This window comes from Schistocerca cancellata, chromosome 1 (assembly GCF_023864275.1).
Source record: "Schistocerca cancellata isolate TAMUIC-IGC-003103 chromosome 1, iqSchCanc2.1, whole genome shotgun sequence".
Classification (NCBI taxonomy): domain Eukaryota; kingdom Metazoa; phylum Arthropoda; class Insecta; order Orthoptera; family Acrididae; genus Schistocerca; species Schistocerca cancellata.
This window is the reverse complement of record NC_064626.1, coordinates 778,425,998-778,450,764: the sequence shown is the minus strand read 5'-3', so window position 1 is coordinate 778,450,764 and position 24,767 is coordinate 778,425,998. Positions and strand designations below refer to the sequence as shown.

The following is a 24,767-nucleotide window of genomic DNA, read 5'->3' as shown; positions in this document are numbered from 1 at the left end:
CCTACTCCTGCATTACCCCTATTTGACTTTGTGTTTATAACCCTGTAGTCACCTGACCAGAAGTCTTGTTCCTCCTGCCACCGAACTTCACTAATTCCCACTATATCTAACTTTAACCTATCCATTTCCATTTTTAAATTTTCTAACCTACCTGCCCGATTAAGGGATCTGACATTCCACGCTCCGATCCGTAGAACGCCAGTTTTCTTTCTCCTGATAACGACATCCTCTTGAGTAGTCCCCGCCCGGAGATCCGAATGGGGGACTATTTTACCTCCGGAATATTTTACCCAAGAAGACGCCATCATCATTTAATCATACAGTAAAGCTGCATGCCCTCGGGAAAAATTACGGCCGTAGTTTCCCCTTGCTTTCAGCCGTTCGCAGTACCAGCACAGCAAGGCCGTTTTGGTTAATGTTACAAGGCCAGATCAGTCAATCATCCAGACTGTTGCCCCTGCAACTACTGAAAAGGCTGCTGCCCCTCTTCAGGAACCACACGTTTGTCTGGCCTCTCAACAGATACCCCTCCGTTGTGGTTGTACCTACGGTACGGCTATCTGTATCGCTGAGGCACGCAAGCCTCCCCACCAACGGCAAGGTCCATGGTTCATGGGGGGGAATCGACGGATATTTGTTCATAAAATATAAATTTATGAATGTCCCTGTGTGAAACCATTATGAATTCTTTAAATTCTAAATATGGATTGCCAGACGGGAATTTGAGCACCGTTCCTCCCAAATGCGAGTTCATTGTCTGAATTACTACAGCACCTCACTTGGTACAAGTATTGTAGTCAGACTGAAAAGTAATCTACGGCCCTCAACTTGAATGCTGTGTTAGGAGAGAAGGGAAAACGAATTAGAATATTTTTAGAGATACACAGACATGCCTGCTCGAGAGTTGGAGGGTCTTACGGAATATTTATGTAGACTACTGATATTTAGAAGATGAAGTTTTTCCTTTTAATAATTTCTTCTGGGAAACTATGGCAAAAAGCAAATTGTTGAACCATCTACCGGATGCTGTCCGAATTGTATGGAATGTGGGCTATTTTTCTTATTTCCTTGTTTCACACCATTCAGATTTTTCATGCATACGTTAAAGTACATGGACAGAAAAAATATCTCAACATCAAAAATAATTTATCTAGAGTAATGAAATATCGGAAATACATTTTTCTAGGTAACATATTTAAGTGATTAACATTCCAAGATCATAGGTTCATATGAGAGCAAGACTAGCCATTGCAAATGGTGAATTTCGCGCAAAGTAACCACCAGAATGTTGAATGCAAACATGCGAACGTTTATGCATTGTGGTGTACAGGTCTCGAATGTTAGTTTGTGGGATAGAGTTTCAGTCCTGTTGCAACTGATCGGTCGATACAGGGACGGTTAATTCTGATTGTGGTTAACGCGGGAGGTTTCAACCGATTATTTCGCACATGTGTCTGATTGGAGACAGATCTGGTGTTCGAGCAGGTCAAGGCAGCATATCAACACACTGTAGAGCATGTTTGCTTACAACAGCGGTGTGTGAGCGAGTGTTATCCTGTTGGAAAACACTGCATGGTATGCTGTTCAGCACAATAGCTCCAGTCACGAGGGTGACGAAGAAATTTGCAGTCAGGGTGCGTGGGACAACCACGAGAGTGCTTCTGCTGTCATACAAAATCGCATCCCGGACCATAACGCAAACTTTAGGTCCAGTGTGTGTAGCATAGAGCCAGGTTTTTTTGTAGGCCCTCAACTGGTCTCCTCATAACCAACACACGGCCATCACTGGCACGGAGGCAGAACCAGCTTTCATCAGAACTCGTTTGAGGCCAGCAGATTGCACGCTACAGGGCATCTGGCTCGGAGCTGCCTTGAAGTAATTGTTTTGTAATAGTTCGTTGTGGCACTGTTGTGCCAACTGATGCTAAAAATTGCTGTTGTAGATGAAGTACGATGCGCCAGAGCCATGAGCCGAATCCGGTGGTCTTCCATCTAGGTAAATCCACGTGGCCGTCCACAGTCCGGTCATCTTGCGACCGTACATTCTCGTGGCCACCGCTACCAGCACTTATGAACGGTCGCTACATTTGTGCCAAGTCTTTCTGCACTATCGCAGAAGAACATCCAGCTCCTCGTAGCCCTATTACATGACCTCGTTCAAAGTGCGTAAGGTGTTGTTAATAAAGTCTTTGTCGCCATAAAAGCGTACTTCAGTAACATCAACTCACTACCGTCCAGTCTCAAAGGACGACCGCTACAGCGGTATTTAAAGCAAACCTGGTTTGGAGATCAATAGTGGCGCTAATAGCGCCGCTCTTGTGCGACTGGCTCGAAATTTGAGTAGACATCATCTTTCAGATGTAGAAACATGCCTACCATCTTTCGTTTACGGAGCACAACATTCTTGGCACTGCGACCTTTTCCACAATTAATAAAACGTTCCGGGTAATTATGCCGTGATCGACGGATGTCACATTTAAATCCAAACGTTTCGTCTCCATCTGCGGATGACATTTTCAGGGGGGATCGTTACTTCTGTGGGCGTCCGATTCACACCATAGCTCGCTATTGACTGCAACAAAATTCCGTTTAAGCGTGGATCCGTGCAGAGGCGTGACGTCACGTGTTTGGAATACCCGACCGCAGTTGACCTTGGTCGATTACCGTCGTCCTCTGTTGCTATCACCCCGTGGTGGAAGACTAGTATACATCTTCTGAGCACCGGAATCCAAACATTCAATTTCACGTCGTCCTACTTCCTATAGAAATTTCTGTGATGTTTTACAATTTTTACGGCCTTTCTGCATAGCCTTTCATTGCATCCGCTTGTGGCTGCCAGTACTTGAAGCCTATAAAAATGCATGTAATGGTCTCGTGGCTGCAAAGCATGTACCGCGACAACTGATCTTTCTGTCTCCCCTTTTCTGAAATTTCTCTTGTGCCCTTCTAATCGTTTTTTACCATTCTTATTGTAGTACCCATGTACATCTACATAAACTACACGGAATCCTGTAAATTCCTGCTTTTTCTAGCAGTTTGCGAGCATCCTTGGCCAATTTGAGGTGTTCTGGTATCTTCCGGCTGGGTTTGTAGATTACAGCGATGTTCTGTTCTTTCAGGAGTTTTCCTATGCGGCCAGCAACGTCCTTAACGAAAGGCAGGGAAACTTCGGATTTCACACACGGTTTTGCATCGCTGTGATTTCTGCACTGTGTACGTAGGCGGAAGAATAACATTCTTAAGCAATCCCGATGGGGACGAAACAGGATTTAAATGTGAAATCCATTCGACTTTGGTCGTGAAAGTTTACATCCGACGATTTTTTCCCGTCATTATATGTTTCGTAGAATTTTCGGGACGCTTTCGCAATCAATTTTAGTATTTTTCTTAGTTTTTAAAAAGCGGCTTGTCTACTACCTATTTAGTACTGTTACAGATGTCTTGCGCCCAACTTCAGTTTCGCAGAACAGCTAGTTTAGATGTGCAGTATTTTCGCCGGGTAACATTCGACCGTGGAGTTATTCTCGTGAAATAGTCGCACTTTTTGAGATGGTTATAGTGAAATGACGTGGCGCCGGAAGGGCAGCATGTGCCAGAGAGGCGCCAAAGAAGAGAGCGAGTAGACGGCAAGGCCGCTGACGGGGTGGGAAACTCGCGTGGCGTGGCGCAAGTGCGAGCCGCGCCGCCGCTCTGGAGGTCGGCAGATAGCTCGCGCCGTGCCGCGCCGAGCGGCCTTGACACACTTTGCGGCTTTGTTTACCTGCAGCTGCGGCGAATCTGTGGCGCGGGCACGCCCAGCGCACTGCGCCTCCCAAGGACGGCGCGCCCCATCTCCCCGTGGCCGAAAGCTGCAAGAATGACAGTCTTGCCGTCAGGAAGCAGCACCGCGTGTGTTTTGTGTGTACAACTGACCTTATTTGGAATAGAGTAAATTTTCTATTCGCCTGTGTTCATAGTAAAACCACAGTGGGTTCAAGTAGCTAGTTCTTTCAATAAAAAAAATGAACGACCGTATGGCAACTGGACGAACCATTTGAGGTTATGAGCAACTACTTCGCATAACGGACAGATTACGCTTGCTGCTGGCAAATAAGATATGAAAAATTTTGTTGCTCGTAAGGGATATCTAGCTAGGCGGTAAAGTGAAAATATCAGTTACCTTATCATGACTAACTATCAACTTAAGAACAAATCCAAATTTTAACAATTATATTAAAAGACAAAAAAATAAATCACGGTAAGGGAAACTCTCTAAAGTAAAAAACTGACACTCATAAAATCGTAAAACGGTGTAAATTTCATGATAATAAGACGAATGTGAATATTCGGTGACTGACACACAAAAAAAAATCTAAAACTAAGTAAACAAATTGATTGAAAACTGCGTTGCTTCGAAAACTATAAAACATGTAATAAGTGCTTACAATAAAGCCGATTAAGTCAGAGTTCTAGAAATCTTTATCACTACACGTATGCACTAGTGGCAAAGGAAAAATTTGACGCAGATCAGCATTTCATTCTCATTGGTATCTCGCCGCTCACACGTAGATGGAGTGTTCATATCTGTCCTGAATCGTTTACGTAATGTAAAAAAGGGCTTCAATTGAAGTAACAGTATTCATTATAGAAAGAGAGCACACGAAAATCCACATTCACTCCATCAGACACAACTTTTTCAATAAACAAGAACTATTGCAGTTGCTAAACACACAAAGGTATCTACGTACGCTGTTGTCTCTCTGATTCTCAGAGTTATTGGCTTATAGTTGTTGATATTAGTTTAGTGGTACAATCGAACATTAATAGTACCTCACTCCCTAGCGAATCCAGTCTTGATGAGAAGCGATACGCTACCGTTTTTAGTCCTTTCAGTAGTTGTAGGAGAACGTTGACGGTCTAAGGCGCTGCAGTGATGGACTGTGAGGCTGCTCCCGGCGGTTCGAGTCCTCCCTCGGGCATGTGTGTGTGTGTGTGTGTGTGTGTGTGTGTGTGTGTGTGTGTGTGTGTGTGTGTGTCTATGTGTTTGTCCTTAGGATAATGTAGGTTAAGTAGTGCGTAAGCTTAGGGACTGATGACCTTAGCAGTTAAGTCCCATAAGATTTCACACACATTTGAATTTTTTTTTTTTGAGAACGTTGACTTGGCTGTACATGTTATTATCGGAGCATCCAGTGCGTTTCTGTCTTAGTTCAGTCAAAACGTGTGACTGATATGTTTAGTCTGCTCAGATACAAGGGGTGCTCAGTAAAAATACAACACATTTTTATTCTGAAGGCAGGTGAGTTTTATTTAGGCTTCTAGTTCAACGTATTATTTCTCACTCTTGCGATAACAAAACCTTATTTTTCAATATAATCTCAGTTCAATGATACAGCCTTAAGACACGTTACTGGGGAGGGGGGGGGGGGGCCGTATGCCCGTATGGTACCTCTCTACTGTTCGACTTCGGAGCCAACGTCTTGCTGCATTAATAACGTCCCCATCACACTCGTTTTGCTTCCAGCGGAGTGCATCCGCATTGGGCCAAACATATGGAAGTCAGAAGGTGAGAGATCTGGGCTGTAGGGTAGATAGGGAAAAACAGTCCAATGAAATTTTGAGAGTTCCTCTCTGGTGCGCTGACTTGTTAGGCCTTGCGTTGTTATGGAGGTGGTGAAGTACGTTTGCATTTTTGTGGCGACGAACACATTCAACTCGTTTCTTCAATTTCCTCAGGGTATCACAATGCAATTCGGAGATGATTGTTGTACCATGGGGCAGGAAATCAAACGGTATAAGGTCTTCAGAGTGCCAGAAGACTGTCCCCATGATTTTAACGGCTGAGGGTGCGGCTTTGAGCTTTTTCTTCGGAGGGAAGGTAGTGTGGCACCTCTCCATGGATTGCCTCTTTCTTTGCGGATCGAAATGATGAACCCATGCTTCAGCGCCTGTGACGATGTTCGACAAAAATTTTTCACGACCAGCCACGTAACGCGAAACTAATTCCGCAGAGATGGTTCTAGGTTGTTCTTTACGGTCTTCTGTTAGGTGGCGAGGAAACCAGCCGGCACACTCCTTTGAGTAGCCCCACTGGTGTACGCATGTGTCAGCACTACCTACAGAGATGTACAGTTTTGCAGCGAGCTGCTTGAGGATGAGCCGTTGATCACGTAGAATGAAAGTGCCCGCAGATCCCATCCTTGCAGGAGTCACACCTGTGTGCGGCTGCCCGGCACACGGGAGGTCGGACAGGCTAGCACGACCTTGTTGCGACGATGATAGACGCCGCGCGCGACGTTTCACCGTGATTTTGTTCACTACCAGGTCTTCGTAGTAATTCTGCAAGCGTCTGTAAATATCTGCGATACCCTGGTTTTCCGCCAAAAGAAAGTCAATGACAACAGTCTGCTTGAAACCTACCTCCTCGCTACAGAAGCCATTTTGAAGGCTACGTATAGCGTCGCCACCTATGGGAACTTCATGAAATCTTAGGGGCGAAAGCAGGAGTATTCCACGACGTACTAAAACAAATTTCTCATTTTGTCAACCGAAATAGGCTGAGAAGAATAAATGTGTTGCATTACTTATTGAATACCCCTCGTATTTCTGGTAAGGATCCCACACCGCGCAGCAATATTCTAAAAGATGACGGACAAGCGTAGTGTAGGCAGTCTCCTTAGTAGATATGTTACATTTTCTAAGTGTCATACCAATACAACGCCGTCTTTGGTTAGCCTCCCCACAACATTTTCTGTGTGTTCCTTCCAACTTAAGTTGTTCGTAATTGTAATTCCTAGGTATTTAATTGAATTTTATATTTGACTGATTTATCGTGTAACCGAGGTTTAACGGATTTCTTTTAGCACTCATGTGGACGAGCTCTCACTTTTCGTCATTTGGGATCAACTGCCACCTTTCGCACCATACATATATCTTTTTAAATCGTTTTGCAATTTGTTTTGATCTTCTGATGACTTTATTAGTCGATAAACAACAGCGTCATCTGCAAGCAATCTAAGACGGCTACTCAGATTGTCTCTCAAATTGTTTATGTAGGTAAGGAACAACAAAAGGCCCATAACACTACCACGTGGAACACCAGAAACTACTACTGTTTTACTCGAAGACTTTCCGTCAGTTACTACTAATGTGATCTCTCTTACAGGAAGTCGCAAATCCAGGCACATAACAGACGATATTCCTAAAGCACACAATTTCGCTATAAGCCGCTTGTGTGTGGTACAGTGTCAAAAGCCTTCTGGAAATCCAGAAATACGGAATTAGTCTAAAATCCCTTGTCAAAAGCACTCAAAATTACAAACGAATAAAGAGCTAATTGTGTTTCACAAGAACGATGTTTTCCAAACCCATGTTGACTGTGGGTCAATAGACCGTTTCCTTCGAGGTAATTTGTAATGTTCCAACAAATATGTTCCAGAATCCTGCTATATATCGACGTTAATGATATGGGCCTGTAATTAAGTGGATTACTCCTACTACCTTTATGGAATATTGCTGTGACCTGTGCAACTTTCCAGTCTTTGGGTACGGGTCTTTCGTCGAACGAACGGTTGTATATGATTGTCATGTATGGAGCTAATGCATCAGCACAGTGTGAAAGGAACCTGACTGGTATACAGTCTGGACCAGAAGACTTGCTTTTATTAAGTGATTTAAGTTGCTTCACTACTCCGAGGATATTTACTTCTACGTTACTCATGTTGGCAGCTGTTCTTGATTCGAATTTTGGAATATTTACTTCGTCTTCTTTTTTGAAGGCATTTCGGAAGGCTTGGTTTAGTAACTCAGCTTTGGCAGCACTGTCTTGGATAGTATCTCCATTGCTATCGCGCAGAGAAGGCATTGATTTTTCTTGCCGCTAACATACTTCACAAACGAAAAGAATCTCTCTGGATTTTTTGCCAGGTTTCGAGAAAGTTTCGTTGTGGAATCTGTTATGAATATCTTTCATTGAAGTTCGCGGTAAATTCGAGCTTCTGTAAAAGATCCCCAGTCTTGGGGATTTTGCGTCTGTTTAAATTTGGCATGTTTGTTTTGTTGTTTCTGCAACAGTTTTTTGACCCGTTTTGTGTACCAAGGAGGATCAGCTCCGTCGTTTGTTAATTTATTTGGTATAAATCTTTCAGTTGCTGCTGATATTATTTCTCAGAATTCAAGCCAGATCTGGTCTACACTTACATCATTAATTTGGAAGAAGTTGAGATTGTCTCTCAGGAAGGCGTCAAGTGAACTTTTATCTGTTTTGTTGAATAGGTATATTTTTCGTTTATTTTTGGAGGATTTGGGGATTAGAATATTCAATCTCGATACGACAATCCTGTGTTCACTAATCCCTGTATCCGTTCTGATGCTCGTTATTAACTCAGGATTATTTGTTGCTAAGAGGTCAAGTGCGTTTTCACAACCGTTTACTATTCGCGTGGGCTCATGAACTAACTGCTCGAAATAATTTTCGGAGAATGCGTTTAGCACGATTTCGGATGATGTTTTATGGGTACCTCTGGAATGAAACATTTATTTTCCCAAACATATCGAGGCTAAATTATGGTCACCACCAGCTATAATCATATGAGTCGAGTACGTGTTTGAAATCAAACTCAAGTTTTCTTTGAACCTTTCAGCAACTGTATCATCTGAACTGAGAGGTCGGTAAAAGGATCCAATTATTATTTTATTCCGGTTGCCAACGATGACCTCTGCCCGTACTATCTCACAGGAACTATCTACTTCAATTTCGCGACAAGATAAACTACTACAGGCAGCAACAAACACGCCACCGCCAACTGTGTTTAGCGTATCCTTTCGGAACACCGTTAGGTTCTTTACAAAAATTTCGGCTGAGCTTATTTCCAGCTTTAGCCAGCTTTCAGTGCCTATAACGATTTGAGCATCAGTGCTTTCTATTAGCACTTGGAGCTCTGGTACTTTTCCAACATAGCTATGACAATTTACAACCGTTTTACCGATGGTTACTGTATCCTCGTTCTTCCTGTGTTCGGCTTGCATCCTTTGTGTCTGAAGCCCGGAAGTACCGACCAGTCCACGCCACACAGACTCTGCTACCCGTGTAGCCGCCTCCTGAGTATAGTGGACACCTGAGCTATTCAGTGGAACTCGAAACCCAACCACTCTTTGGCGCAGGTCGAGGAATCTGCAGCCTACACGGTCACAGAACCGTCTGAGCCTCTGATTCAGACCCTCCACTCGGCTCTGTACCAGAGGTCCGCAATCTGTCCTGTCGACTATGTTGCAAATGGTCAGCTCTGCTTTCATCTTGCAAGCAAGACTGGCAGCCTTTACCACTTCTGTTAGCCGCTTGAAACCAGAGAGAATGTCTTCTGATCCAAAGTGACACACATCATTGGTACCGATGCGATCAACCACTTGCAGTTGGCTGCATCCTGTGCTATTTATGGCATCCGGGATGACCCATTCCATATCTGGAATGACTCCACCCAGTATGCACACGAGGTGCACATTGGTTTTCATTCCTTCTTGGCAGCCATGTCCCTAAGGGGCCCCATAACGCGCCTAACATTGAAGCTCCCAACTATTAATAATCACACCCTTTGTGATTGTCCGGACCTTGCAGGCTGAGAGGTTTCCTCTGAAACAGGACAGGCGACAGCATCTGGCTCAGCGACAGCGTCAGCCAGACGGCGCCTTGAATCTGTTTGTCAGACAAACCGGAGAGGCCTTACATGCGGCTGCCTGGGAAGTCTTTCGCCGCCTGCTACGCCCCGGGGCGACCTCCCACTGGACCACAGGTTAGAGGTCAAACTCAGTGCGAGCAGTAACTAGGCTGTGCACCGGTGAGGACCATTCGGAGGACTCGGCCGTGCTGGACGTACGTTGGATTCCCACGGCCGGCCCACAACAGTGGTGCCCATCCACTGCAGCCTCAGGCTATGTAACCGAAGTCATCACAGCCTGAAGCTGAGAGCAAAGTGTCACCAACTCTATATATTTCCTAAGATGGCATCTGTTCTTTCGGACATGTCCGAAAGAACAGATACCATCGGTGACCAAGCAGCTCGTTAGAATGAAATTACAATGAAGTGAACACCCTTAGCTGCTTACAGGCGTTGACATACGTCAACGGGGACAGATGAAAATGTGTGCCCCGACCGGGACTCGAACCCGGGACCTCCTGCTTACATGGCAGACGCTCTGTCCATCTGAGCCACCGAGGACACAGAGGATAGCGCGACTGCAGGGATTTATCTCAGGCACGCCTCCCGCGAAATCCACATTCTCAACGTATTGTCCCGCACTACATTCGTAGTGCCCCCTCCCATTATACTCATTACTCGCGGCGCGTTGCCGATTCCCGTAAGAGTTCGGGCACTGTTTGTGCATTCGCACAGAAGAAGAAAATGGTTAAGTGGCCGGTGAGCCTTAAGAGGTTTAAGTAGCTCTAAGTTTAAGGGACTGATGACCTCAGATATTAAGTCCCATAGTACTTAGAGCCATTTGAACCATTTGATGCGTCAGGCATGTAAGTTCCTGGCAGCTCCTACTCCACCCGCATACCAGTTTGTTGCCCGTTCACCTCTGGAACGCCTTTTCTCCAACAGTCCACGAGCCAAAACGCCGTTTGGGATCCGTGTGCGCTGTGTGCTGGAGTCACTCGGTGTGGATCAAGTACGGCCGCAACTCGAGGGTTTTATCCGTCTGCCGCCCTGGTTACAGCAGAGGCCCACGATAATTTTGGTTTTGGTGCAGTACAGAAGAGACAACACTCCTGCTTCTGTTTTTTAACGCGATCTTTTCTTACATTTTATATCAGCACCGCAACTATGTAGCTGTCTTTACGGATGGGTCTAAACAGTGGGCCTCATTTCGTTGCTCTGTCGTGTTCCCGGATCATGTCCTCAACGTGCTACTACCTCAAGAATTTATCGTCTTTGATGCAGAGCTATATGCGATCTTGCGGGCAGATGAGCAGATGAGACATTTTTTCGGTGCTAAATTTCTTGTCCCGATTCTCTGAGTGCCCTGCACTCTCTGAAACGTTTGTATCCAGCAGATAATGTAGTCCAGAATATCCAAGATGCCCGCCTCCAACTACGACTGGGGAAGGAGGTGTCTTTCTGCTGGGTACCAGGGCACATGGGACTTGCGGGGAACGAAAAGGCGGATCTAGCAGCCGAGGAGGAGTGTCGTGATCCTCATGTATTTCAGTGTGCCATCTCCCCTGCATTTTATAGCCCCGCCCTTGAGCTCCAGTGTCTTGCGTTGGTGGGAGGACGAGTGGCTGGAAGTGACAGACAGTAAACTCCATCTAGTAAAGCCGTTCTTGCTCCGGCGTGAGGACCCTCCAGTGTGTGGTGCTTGTGGCGTACGGGTAACTGTGCGCTGCATTTTATTGGCCTGTGTTTTATTTTTCGACCAGCGGGCCTCGGAGGAATTGCCTCCGGATCTGCCCTATCTTTTAAGTAATGTTCAAACGAATGTGGTTCGAGTTTTAAGGTTTTGTGAATTTTCTAAAATTTTCCCAAGATATTAAAGCCATTGTTTTAATGTGTTAACAGGGTGACTGGCCGACTCATGTTTTTTGTAAGCGGTCAGCCAGTCACATTTGACTGTGCCTTTCTTTTAGCTCCGTTGTAGTTTTACTTTTGTTTTAATCTTATGTATGGGTTCTTTTACTCTTTCTCCGTTCTTTTAGATCATGTAAGATAGAGTGATTGCGTGCTCCATTCGAGTGCATGAATGTGGAACAATTTTCGCGGTTTTAGCCACATTCGTTTGTTTTATTAAGTGTAAGGGCGCTCATGACCTCGCCGTTGATCGCCCATAAGCTCCAAACATCGTCATCATATGGTTGTCTTCCCATTATAATTTCCTGATTTATTACTTGTACGTTTATATCTACTAGGCAGTGGCCTAATGTTGGAAGTGCAATAGAATAATAAAAGATTTTACAGCCATAAGGTGAAAATTACACTCTGTAAATAATTCTTACAAGCGGCAAACTTATATTACAAGAAGTTAATAGATGATTTTAGTTCCTTAACAAACACCTACGTGCTGCATCTGTGTTTGGAGGAACTAGCTTCATAAATAAAACATGACCGTCTGTGAGATGTCCAAAATAAACTTAATCACTTTTCACAATTCATGATGATTATCGGGGATGGAAAATTATTCGTTACAGGAACTTGCACACATGCATTTAATGTCCAGTACTGCAGGATGCCATACCTGGAAATCTGAAGCACAGGAAAAAATTTCACAGCAGGCGTTATGTGATTGAAAGAGAGTTATCGCCATGGATTGAAACTTTGAGGGAGTTAGTCGTGCGAACCTCAGAGAACTGAAAAGTAAAATTTTATGGTGCTGAATCGTGTGGCAGAAGTTACTGTCGATCATGAGGGTCCACAACAAACTCTCCAATGGCAACAGTCCAGAAGAAAACCAGAAAATTATTTAACAGCAGTATTTTGAAGCAGTTCGTGCAATGATTACAGACTAACTGTCTTTTCCCCACTGAATAACGTTCATGATGGTTCTGCACAACTTCTGCCAATTTACATCTGTACATCGTGCTGATTCCCGATAGGCGCCATGTCACATACTTTTCCAACACTGCTACAGTGTGAAATCTTATGAGAGTTAGTCCAGTTCAGAAAAATTGACAGAAGCATCCAAGATGCACTGAGAAGCTTCCCGCAAGCGAGCTCGGGTTAGAGAAAATCCATCCCGAATAATAAAGAATACAGACAAATGATAGGTACACAACTTACACACGAATGAATTTTTCTCGTGTAGAATTCTTCCTAATGGCTCCTATTGAGTTCCATGACAAGGAAATTCCGTCCTTGTGGCGATGGCATCTCGAGCCGCTCTTAATATGCGTAAAACAACAGCCGTAATTGCTTTATATTCGCCCACTGTTTCGAACAATATCCTTGATCGGCAATTTAACATTATAATGCAACTAGTTGTTAACTACCAGTATGTACCGTACACTAATGCACAATCCGTACCTTTCCCTCAACGAGCTAAGCGATGCTACAGCTTCTCACAGTGAGCATGCGAGATTCGCCAGTCATTTACAAATTATTTCAGTAGTTAACTCCCAATAAACGACCTTACCTATTTCTTCGACATTCTTCGGTAAATCTAATACATTGCCGAAAAAATCGTCTCCCACTCGCTCAGCTCCGTTGCTGCGGTAAAGGAACGGGTACATTTATGTTCTCAGGAAAAGAACTAGCATAATTTGAGGAATTTCCGACTGATTCCATATTGTTAAGAAGGACATAATATTGTTAAAATGTTTGTTTGTATGGCAGAAATAGTATCATAATAGGAGAACTTACCAAATATATTTTGTCTGTAATGTTGAAAGTAGATTGGGAAACACTACACTTCATTTTATCACCATCAAATTGCCTCGAATAGCTTCAAGCTTCATCTAACATCAGTAGAGCATCCGTCGAAGATCTGCGTTTGTTGGTCAGTACCGCAGTGAGTCTGACTCTAGCAACCTCGCCCTGCAACCGCCCCATTCCACCGCTACAGTTATCACAGTGCGCACAGCTACGGCATCTCTTGAGCAAAAGAGCTTGCTTATTTATTACTTTTAGTTTCATTTTTCTGTGGCTAGTAAAATGATGCAGACAGATAATTTAAAGTACACTGAGGTGACGAAAGTCGTGGGATACCGTGTGCATACACACAGATGCCGCTACTATCGCGTACGTAAGGTATGAAACGGCAGATCATTGAGGGAGCATTCATTTGTACATATTTGATTCATGTGAAAAGGTTTACAACGTGATTATGGCCGTACAAAGGGAATTAAGACATTGAACGCGGCATAGTAGTTATTCCTGCATGAATACTTTTTGTACTTCCCCAGATTCTTCGTATCTTATTCGCGTTGGTTATAACTGATTGTTGAACAGCGTGACTCGTGCAACCAAGTGACGTTAACCACAAAAGTTTACACCACAGAGTGAGTAAGGACGTTTAGTAGAAAATTTACAATGACCAGATAATAGCCCTTTCAGTAATGTCCTTGTGCTGCGTAGCAAGACGGTCGTCGCCTTCGTGGAAAAATATTTTCGGTTACCTGCGTGTCCATGATTGTACCCAAGCGTACACACTTCGTTCGAAGCAAATCGACCGCCACGAATATCTTTCTTCGGGGGTCCAAAAATATGGAAACTGCATCGGGAGAGATCGGGACTGCATGGAGGATGTGTAAGGGCTTCTCAGCGAAACCTCTGCAGTGTTCTCGAAACAGGTGTGACAACATGTGTTCGCGCCAGTACAAACCGCAGCTGGGGGTGTTGTGTCGTCAGTAGAGAACCAGTAGCAGCAAAATAGGACGGGCAGGAGAGCTCAGAGACTTAGAACGTAGACTAGTCACTGGATGTCACCTGAATGAAAAATTCATCAGGGACGTTTCAGCCCTGCCCAAGTCAACTGTCCAAAAATGTGTGTGAAATCTTATGGGACTTAACTGTTAAGGTCATCAGTCCCTAAGCTTACACACTACTTAACCTAAATTATCCTAAGAACAAATACACACACTCATGCCCGAGAGAGGACTCGAACCCCCGCCGGGACCAGCCACACAGTCCGTGACTGCAGCCCCTAGACCGCTCGGCTAATCCAGCGCGGCAAGTCGACTGTTGGTGGTCTCATAGTGACGTGGAAACTGCAAGGAACCACCAAAGCTGAACCAAGAGCAAGCGGACTTTGTGTCCGTTGACGATAACCATAGGGCATTGCGGAAGATACATATAAAAATTCGTTTCTTGCCATTATGTATAGTGCCAGCAGTGAAGTACTGAGGAGGTTATGGTACGGAAGGGTGATGTTTTTCGTAGTTAAGAAAACGCGAAATGCAGTAGGATATTAACACATTTTACACCATTTTGTACTACATGCAGTAGAGCAAATGTTCGAAGGTGGTGACTGATCGTATCAGCTTGCAATTCATCCTGTCGCAAAGCAGGCTGTGTGAGGCAATAGTTTGTGGACAGCCAAATTCCCGTGATGAACTGTCCTGCCAAGAGTCCCGACCCAAACCGAATGGAACGCCTTCGGGATGAGTTAAGTCGACTTCGCTCCGGACACCTACGCCCAACATCATTCTTATCTGATTTCAGCTCTTGAGGAACAATGGGCTGCCAACCCTCCTCAGACATTCAGACACCTCGCTGAAAGTGTCCCCAGCAGAGTAGAAGCCATCATAAAAGCGAAAGTGTACACGCGCCGTATTAATGTCCTCTAATAGGTGCTCGGATTCTTTTGATCAGGCAGTGTACACGTGCAGACTGGAAACAAAGAAAGATGAAATGAATAAAACTGAGAAATAATACATTGTGAATAAGACGTAAATAAGGAATGAAGGACAAAAATAATTCACGTAGCCTCATCCTTATGTAAATTTGTTCAAACCGACGTGTTTGGTCATTCGTACGAAATGAGAAACTTGATAATTCCATATTTAGCGTGTAAATATACACAGTCCAGTCACGTTAATGTGACCACCGCCTATGTTCCGACGTCAACGTGCAATAACAGAGACGGCAGGTGGCAGCACTATCAGTGAAGGGTATAAAAATCGTATCGGGGGAACGTGGAAAATAGTGCAGTTGTTGTCGTAATGCGAAAACGGAGTGATTTATCTGACGTCCAAAAGAGTATGACCGTTGGCTTTCGGACCAACGGTGGAAATACACTCCTGGAAATGGAAAAAAGAACACATTGACACCGGTGTGTCAGACCCACCATACTTGCTCCGGACACTGCGAGAGGGCTGTACAAGCAATGATCACACGCACGGCACAGCGGACACACCAGGAACCGCGGTGTTGGCCGTCGAATGGCGCTAGCTGCGCAGCATTTGTGCACCGCCGCCGTCAGTGTCAGCCAGTTTGCCGTGGCATACGGAGCTCCATCGCAGCCTTTAACACTGGTAGCATGCCGCGACAGCGTGGACGTGAACCGTATGTGCAGTTGACGGACTTTGAGCGAGGGCGTATAGTGGGCATGCGGGAGACCGGGTGGACGTACCGCCGAATTGCTCAACACGTGGGGCGTGAGGTCTCCACAGTACATCGATGTTGTCGCCAGTGGTCGGCGGAAGGTGCACGTGCCCGTCGACCTGGGACCGGACCGCAGCGACGCACGGATGCACGCCAAGACCGTAGGATCCTACGCAGTGCCGTAGGGGACCGCACCGCCACTTCCCAGCAAATTAGGGACACTGTTGCTCCTGGGGTATCGGCGAGGACCATTCGCAACCGTCTCCATGAAGCTGGGCTACGGTCCCGCACACCGTTAGGCCGTCTTCCGCTCACGCCCCAACATCGTGCAGCCCGCCTCCAGTGGTGTCGCGACAGGCGTGAATGGAGGGACGAATGGAGACGTGTCGTCTTCAGCGATGAGAGTCGCTTCTGCCTTGGTGCCAATGATGGTCGTATGCGTATTTGGCGCCGTGCAGGTGAGCGCCACAATCAGGACTGCATACGACCGAGGCACACAGGGCCAACACCCGGCATCATGGTGTGGGGAGCGATCTCCTACACTGGCCGTACACCACTGGTGATCGTCGAGGGGACACTGAATAGTGCACGGTACATCCAAACCGTCATCGAACCCATCGTTCTACCATTCCTAGACCGGCAAGGGAACTTGCTGTTCCAACAGGACAATGCACGTCCGCATGTATCCCGTGCCACCCAACGTGCTCTAGAAGGTGTAAGTCAACTACCCTGGCCAGCAAGATCTCCGGATCTGTCCCCCATTGAGCATGTTTGGGACTGGATGAAGCGTCGTCTCACGCGGTCTGCACGTCCAGCACGAACGCTGGTCCAACTGAGGTGCCAGGTGGAAATGGCATGGCAAGCCGTTCCACAGGACTACATCCAGCATCTCTACGATCGTCTCCATGGGAGAATAGCAGCCTGCATTGCTGCGAAAGGTGGATATACACTGTACTAGTGCCGACATTGTGCCTGCTCTGTTGCCTGTGTCTATGTGCCTGTGGTTCTGTCAGTGTGATCATGTGATGTATCTGACCCCAGGAATGTGTCAATAAAGTTTCCCCTTCCTGGGACAATGAATTCACGGTGTTCTTATTTCAATTTCCAGGAGTGTATTTCCGAAACCGCTAATGTTGTAAAGCTTCGCATGTCGCCGTGTTTAAAGTACACTGAGGTGACGAAAGTCGTGGGATACCGTGTGCACACACACGGATGCCGCTAGTATCGCGTACATAAGGTATGAAACGGCAGATCATTGAGGGAGCAGTCATTTGTACATATTTGATTCATGTGAAAAGGTTTACAACGTGATTATGGCCGTACAAAGGGAATTAAGACATTGAACGCGGCGTAGTAGTTAAAGCTAGACGCATGGCACATTCATTTTCGGAAATCGTTATGAAATTAAAAATTGTGAGATCCACAGTGTCCAGAGTGTGCCGAGAATACCAAATTACAGTCGTTGCGTAGAGTTCTCAGTGCCAACAGAAAAGCAACATTGCGTGAAATAACCGCACAAATCAGTGTGGAATGTACGACGATCGTATCCGTTAGGGCAGTACGGCGAAATATGGCGTTATTGGGCTATGGCTGCAGACAACCAACGCGAGGGCCTTTGCTAACAGCACATCATCCCTTGCAGCGCCTTTCCTGGGCTCGTGGCCATGCCGGGTGACTGGAAAACCGTGGGATGCTCAGATGAGCCAGGTTTCGGTTGATAAGAGCTGTTGTCAAGGATCGAGTGTGGTGCAGACCCCACGAAACCATGGACCCAAGTTGTCAACAATGCACAGTGCAAGCTGGTGGTGGCGCCATAATGGTGTGGGCTATGTTTACAAGGAATGGACTGGGTCCTCTCCGTCTCTAATGACCTCGTTGTCGACGGGACGTTAACCACTAACCACCACCACCACTGGGTCCTCTGGTCTGTTCTGCTATTTGGAGATCATTTGCAGCTATTCATGTACTTCACGTTCCCAAACAACGATGGATGACAATGCGCCTGTCAGCGGGCCACAAGTTTTCGCGATTGTTTGAAAAATATTCTGGGAAATTCGAATTAATGGTTTGGCCACCGAGATGACCCGACATGAATGCATCGAACATTTATGGAGCATAATCGAGAGGTCAGTGCGTGCACAAAATCCTGCAGCGGCAACATTTTCGTGGTTGCGAACGGCTATAGGAGCAGCATGGCTCATTATTTATGCAAGGGACTTCCAACGACTTTTGAGTCCATGCTACGTCGTGTAGCTGCATTACGCCGGGCAAAAGAATGTCCGTGACGATATTAGGAGGTATCTCACACCTCTGTGTATACCGTGCATGGCAAAACGGCGCTGTCGACAACCGATGCCGAGGCAGCAGTGGTGCACCAAGGGTCATACATGACAGAGGTGAACGACGACTGGAGAGATACGTACGGTTCGGGTGGTTGTGCAGCTGGTGAGCAAAGTGTCGCCCAGATTAACTGAGGGGCTACCAGCAATGCCACTCAACGACCGTTCAGCGACCTTTATTGGGTGTGGGCCTTTGGCAGCAGGCGCCTGGTTCACCCCCCCCCCCCCCCATGATGACAGCTGTTCATCGAGGACGAATGCAACTGGACGTACACTGAGTGGCGACAGGTGGCCTTTTCAGGTGAATCACGTGTTATGCATTATCGGACAGGTGTACGGCGTGAAACGTCTGAAAGCAAACTCCCTGCAACAATTTTGAGAATTGCGCAGGCTTGAGGTGGGAGTGTTATGATCTGGGGAATGTTCTTGTGGCATTCTCTGGGTGATCTTGTCTTTCTGGAAGCCCAGTGCATCTACCCTTGGGGACCATGTCCACTCCAAGGCACGATAGCATCCACCAGCAGGTCAGTGCCCGTGTTACACAGCTCGTAGTGTACGTGCGTGGTTCGAAGAGCACATGAATGAGTTGACCATACTCCCTTGGCAAGCAATCTCCCCGAATTTAAACGCAATCGAGAATTTGCGGGGCTATCTCTATCGGGCTGTTCGCTCCATGAACCCTCAACCGAAAAACGTAACGCTGCTGTCCGCGACTCTCGAGTCTGCATGGCTCCACATCCCTGTGGGTACCTTCCAGAACCACATTGACTCTCTTCCTGCATATCTTGCAGCGACACTTGCAGCAAAATGTGACTACTCAAACTTTTCACAGTTGGTCGCATTAATGTGACTGCACAGTGTACATTCGTACTAGGGCTCCACAATCCTCTGTTGATATACGGAGGAGGATACTTTGCATGGAGAACGTTCTACACTGTCGTCTCGATGTATTTGATTGTTAGAGCTTTCTGTGAATACGGAAGTGAGTGCATGTGACATAAATTAAATGCTAAACCATGTCTGTCTATTGCAGCACAAACAGTTAAACTTAAGCCATATGGTATAAAAAGAAGCGTTCTGCAGTTTGATCACCAGTGTAGATAATATTGAAGTTGGGAACTGAGTACTACTACATGTTCTCCGTTATCTCGCACAAAATTTTGTGTGAGGTCGAATTAGAGCACCTTCTAAGGAGATCTGAAAGACATGCCGGTATATTTAAATTGCACTCTGTATGTAACCATAATCACGTTATCACAGACATCTATTGATATTGATAACAAAAGGAAGTGACGTATGATTTTTGTTTCGGAGACGACTGTTTCTGTCCTTAGTACGTTGTGAAGCGGAGCAGGTACAGTGTGTTTGTGTGCGTGGCTGCGTACAATTAAACAACTAGATTAACCACTGAAACTAGTCTTTTCGAACGTCATTTAGAGTTGCTTACATATTTTTGTTAAATTTTCAGTGGCTTTCCTCAGTTGAAATGCACAGAGACGGTGATAGACGTGTCACATGTAATGCTGGAAAGTTGCACTCCGCTTCCACTTGTCGCTGTTCGTTAAGGAATGTTTCCTTTAATGTACGTTGTACGTGACGTCGTCTCATCATATCCCACTCAGATTAGTCCTGTCGTGTTTTAAACTATTGCATCACACTGCTCAGTGGTTTGAATGTGAAATCTGTGACGAATCAGTCCAGTCACACCATACGTAGCTACAAATAATAATAATAATAATAATAATAATAATTTAACAGGTAGTCTACAGGGCAGTGAGGCTGTTACCAATTATGTTTCGCGTATGTTTGAAGTGGATTCTGTGGTGCAAGATTATCAAATCATCCATTTTAAGTGGGTCTACATTTAGGTCTAGAATGAGGCACTGGTGTTGTGGTGTTCCGGAGTGAGATTATTGGATTTAATGGATTTAAGATGCTGTATTTAGAGGATTTTCCGCTACTAGTTTAGGGAATAGCTGCTGGGCTTTCCACGGAGGGAAATACAGGTCGGTTTGGTTCGTGAGTGGTGTATAGCCAGGCCTTTCGGCCAGAAGAGCGGCATTGTTTAAATTTTAGCAACGGGTATCAGCACCAACGGCGTCCTTGCTCAGTTCGCAGAGCGCCATTTTTTTTCTTTTCTTTTCTTTCGCGAAGCCAGGCTGCAAAGCAGTTCAAGGCCGGCGAGCGAGCCGCTGGGCGAGTTGTACGCCGCCGCCGCCGCCGCCGCCGCCGTCTGCTGCGTTTCGTCACCGTGCCGGCCGTTTCGGCGAAACGGAGTGGTGGTCTCTCTCAAAGCCTTCGGCTGTGCTGACGCTTGACGGCAAGTCCATATCATAAATATGCGCGGGTAACGACTCAGTGATAGGTTGCTTTGTAAAAACTGGCAATTTGATTTTCACACATAAGGCTGAAGCGTCTGGTAAACATTGGCGCAGTCCAAACTGAGCCGGGCGCACGAACGCTGTTCCTTTTTGCTGCTCTATGGTCCAAAACTTGCTGGATTGTTCATTCCACCAATGTTCAAATCGACCAAGTTCCTCAAAGTCTTCCCATGAAAGGAGGATGATAGTGAGAGGTAAACAGGCGGAGTTTATAATTGCTTGGGTCATTTTTGACAATTTACATAAATATATTCGTACTGACACTTACTGCAGATCTGTAAATCGTTGGGCTGCTGCTTTTATGTGCTACACTCTGCATTAAAGTAAACAGATCAAATGTGGGTCTGAACATTGTTTATTACCATGTCTGCACGTATATTTCTCGTTTAAATACCAAAATAAAATACGTCATATAGGTCACGTTTTATTGTTCCGGATACCCAAGTTTTTCCCCGTCCTATTGTTAGATGGGGCGTGGAACAACAGAGATTGCTTCCATGCCTCTGCGTAAACTATTATTAGCCCTATTTTTATATTAAGGATTATTGTGAAAGCGATGCCTAAGTGGCTGTAGAGAATTCGAGGATTCACTCCGGTAAATCAATTCTTGAATTTACAAATAGGTTTACTCGAGAAATATGGCGTCGTTCCTCGACAGGCTGTCTCTTAAGATTCTTCAGCAATTCTCACATATATTTCCACGGCATAGACAATCCTGTGACCATTCATCCTGTTTTTATTTACAGGGAATCGATGTCCCCTATTGGACAACGCGAATAGATCCCACAAACTTAACAATATATCAGTACAAACCGTGCTAGCGATATGTAAGCAGACTGTTTCATAGACAAACTGCAGTTTATCAGTATCCGACGAATCATTCGAACTTTGCCAATTTTTTTACTTAAACTGAACCCATATGATTGCAGCACTTGTATGAAGAGAACACAGAGTTAATTTTGCTTCAGTGAGCTCAAAGGCTGGTACACTACAAATCATCGAAGTCCTGTGTTACTGTAGTGAGTATTCCCCATGCAATTTTCCTCTAATGTATTTGCTAAGAGGAGATAAGCGTTTCGTATCATGAGAAATAAGACGTTAGGAAAGTGGTTGGTGAAGAAAGGACCGAAATATGTTATTGATGTATGGCATACCAAAAGGGGCTTTTGTTTCTGGACAATTATGATAACGCCAGAAGTCTAGCTTTTCATTTACCCATTTTTTTTTTATTGTAATGAGCACTACGAAATGTACCAGGAGTTTTAAGGAGAGAAACAATTTCCGCTCCTTTCATAAAGAGCTGCCGCACAGAGACACATTCGGAGAAGAAGCAGATTGTAATGCCTCAGTGCCATTCGATAGCATCTACTGTCCGTTGTACCGTCTAGAATTATGAGGGGTGTTCGAAAAGTAAGTTACACATTATTACGACTGACCAAGTAAATTTCATTGAGCGTTAGACTACTCTTCAAAGTGACACGGATACATTTCAATATTTATCAAGAGAGCCACCAGGACTTCGTAAAAAATATTCAGAACGTCGTATCAGTAGTTCAGTTCCTCGATGATAGAAACCCGCTCCTCGGTCACGCTGCCATTCGAGAGCCGCTGTGTGAGCACCCTCAGCGCTGGAAAATCTCTTTCCCTTCCTTTCATGTTACCGATAAGATGTAAATCGCATGGTACAAGATCTTACTTCCCGATCAGCTTCATCCACGTCTGAGCCTTTGTCAAATTGTTGGTAGCATTTCACTGTGGTTGGTGGTCCATACATCGCTATAATTTCACGGTGAATTTGCGCGGAATTAAGACGTTTTGTTCACAAGAATCATATTGTCCCGCTTACGTCCATTTTGCCACACCGTTTCACTCGCACACTGTGATTCATCTGTTATCTGTACCGCCGCAGAACTGTCTGCAGGAGAATCGGAACATGTACCCTCTTCTGAAAATGCGCAACAAGAGTGGCGCAATGGGACGACATGCGTAACTTACTTTCTTATGTCCCTAAATACTATTATAAACGAAAAGTAAGTTGTAAAAGTATGACTAGTACGAGTGCAATATTTAAAATGCTTGCTCGCTGAATGGGGATGTTTTGGCATACAAAGGTACACTTAGAGGCTTAACAGCGGAAGCCACTCTGCTGGTGACGACAGCGAACGATCTGTCAGGTTCTCTACTATGCGCGAAGAGTATTTTGTGTCATCCTTTACTGAACGAAAATTACCATAGTTGCTGCTAATATGCTAAGCTATTGGTTTTTTGTCGCTTCTTAAACAGTATATACTTTGTGTGATACGTGTAATTAGTAGTAGGGTAATGGCAATACTGGTGAGTTTTGTTAGTGTGGGTTGCATACATTCACACGCAAACCTATTGTTACAGTAATTGATTTATGACCCCTGATGGTTGGCCGTCCAGTGTGGCCGAGCGGTTCTAGGCGCTTGAGTCTGGAACCGCGTGACCGCTACGGTCGCAGGTTCGAATCCTGTCTTGGGCATGGATGTGTGTGATGTCCTTAGGTTAGTTAGGTTTAAGTAGTTCTAAGTTCTAGGGGACTGATGACATCAGCAGTTAAGTCCCATAGTGCTCAAAGCCATTTGAACCATTTGAACCCTGATGGTTGATTTATGATTCCCTAAGGATGACAAAAATTTAAATCGAATCCGACACAAAACATGGAAAGGTTCAGAGAAGGTAGAAAAATGGCCTCCTGCACAATCAGAAACGAAAAGAGACTATGAAAGACTATCCCTTCAAAAATACAGGTGTACTTCATTCAAAACAAATCCAGAGACTGTTACCAATCTTCCAAAAGACGCCGGAAAGCTTACGAGCTACCCAGTTTAAAATTTCGTGACAATTCAGGGAAATTAGGTACAAATGACCAAGAAAACTGCAACAATTTCGCATACTATTTCGGAGACCTTCTCAACTGTAAAGAGCCTCCAGAGAAACCGGAATTTAAAAATCCGGAAGAAATCCCTGCAGAATCACATCCACCAACTCTAAATCAAGTCCGGCAAGCTATAAAATCCCTCAAGAACAACAAATCTTCTGGTGAAGATGGAATCACAGCTGAACTTTTGAAAATAGGTGAGGAAAAAGTAGCACTACACCTCGGTACAATTATTAGGGAAATATGGAGAACCGAGAAGATCCTAGAAGATTGGCGGACGGCACTTATGCATCCACTTCACAAAAAGGGTAACGTATCAGATGTGAAAATTACAGGGGGATTACCCCTCTGTCCGTTCCATACAAGGTCCTTTCGAAGATATTACTAATTAGAATTGAACCAGTTCTCGATGCACAGATAGGAGACTACCAAGGTGGATTTAGAAAAGGGAGGAGCTGTTCAGAGCAAATTATTAACCTTAAAAACATAATTAGAACATGTGCTGGTCAACCATATGTTACGACTTTTATTGATTTTAGAAAAGCGTATGACTCCATAGACAGAGAAAGCCTCATTAGAACTCTGTAGGAATTTGGAATTGACAGAAAAACTAGAGAAATAGTAAAGCAAACACTGACAGATACCAAGTCCAAAGTCAATTTTCGAGGCAAGGTTTCTGAAACTTTTAAAATCCAAACGGGTTTGAGACAAGGGGATGGACTCTCCCCAGTTCTATTAAACATCACTTTGGAAAAGATTATGAGGGAGATATTGGAAGAATACACGCAACAAAAAGTAAAGGGAATTTCTTTTGGAGGATCAGTTAAAGGCCTTACGATACATGCACTAGCTTCTGCAGATGATATTGCTCTCCTATCCATAAATATAGCAGATGCAATTAAACAAATAGAAATCTTAGCAAAGCATGCAGCTAAATTTGGTTTACAGATATCACAAAAAAAACTAAATCCATGCGTAACAAATATAAGGAAATCAAAGAATTGCACACAATTATTGGGTGTATCGAAAGGGTCAAACATTTTAAATATTTGGGAGAAACAATAACGGATACGGCATAGAAAAAGAATCTGTCAAACTTCGAGTAGCTAAACTTAGGAGGGCACACATTTTAATA

The 24,767-nt window shown here is 44.9% G+C and overlaps 1 protein-coding gene and 1 non-coding gene across 2 annotated transcripts in view; one reads left to right on the top strand and one right to left on the bottom strand.

Annotated features, from left to right (window-relative positions):
- The window catches only part of LOC126187399 (uncharacterized), a 587,650-nt gene that overhangs the window by 519,386 nt on the left and 43,497 nt on the right, over window positions 1-24,767 (top strand). The gene's annotated exons all lie outside the window — the stretch shown is intronic.
- Window positions 10,120-10,193, bottom strand: Trnat-ugu (transfer RNA threonine (anticodon UGU)). The gene has a single exon. It is a non-coding gene; the product is annotated as a tRNA-Thr (tRNA).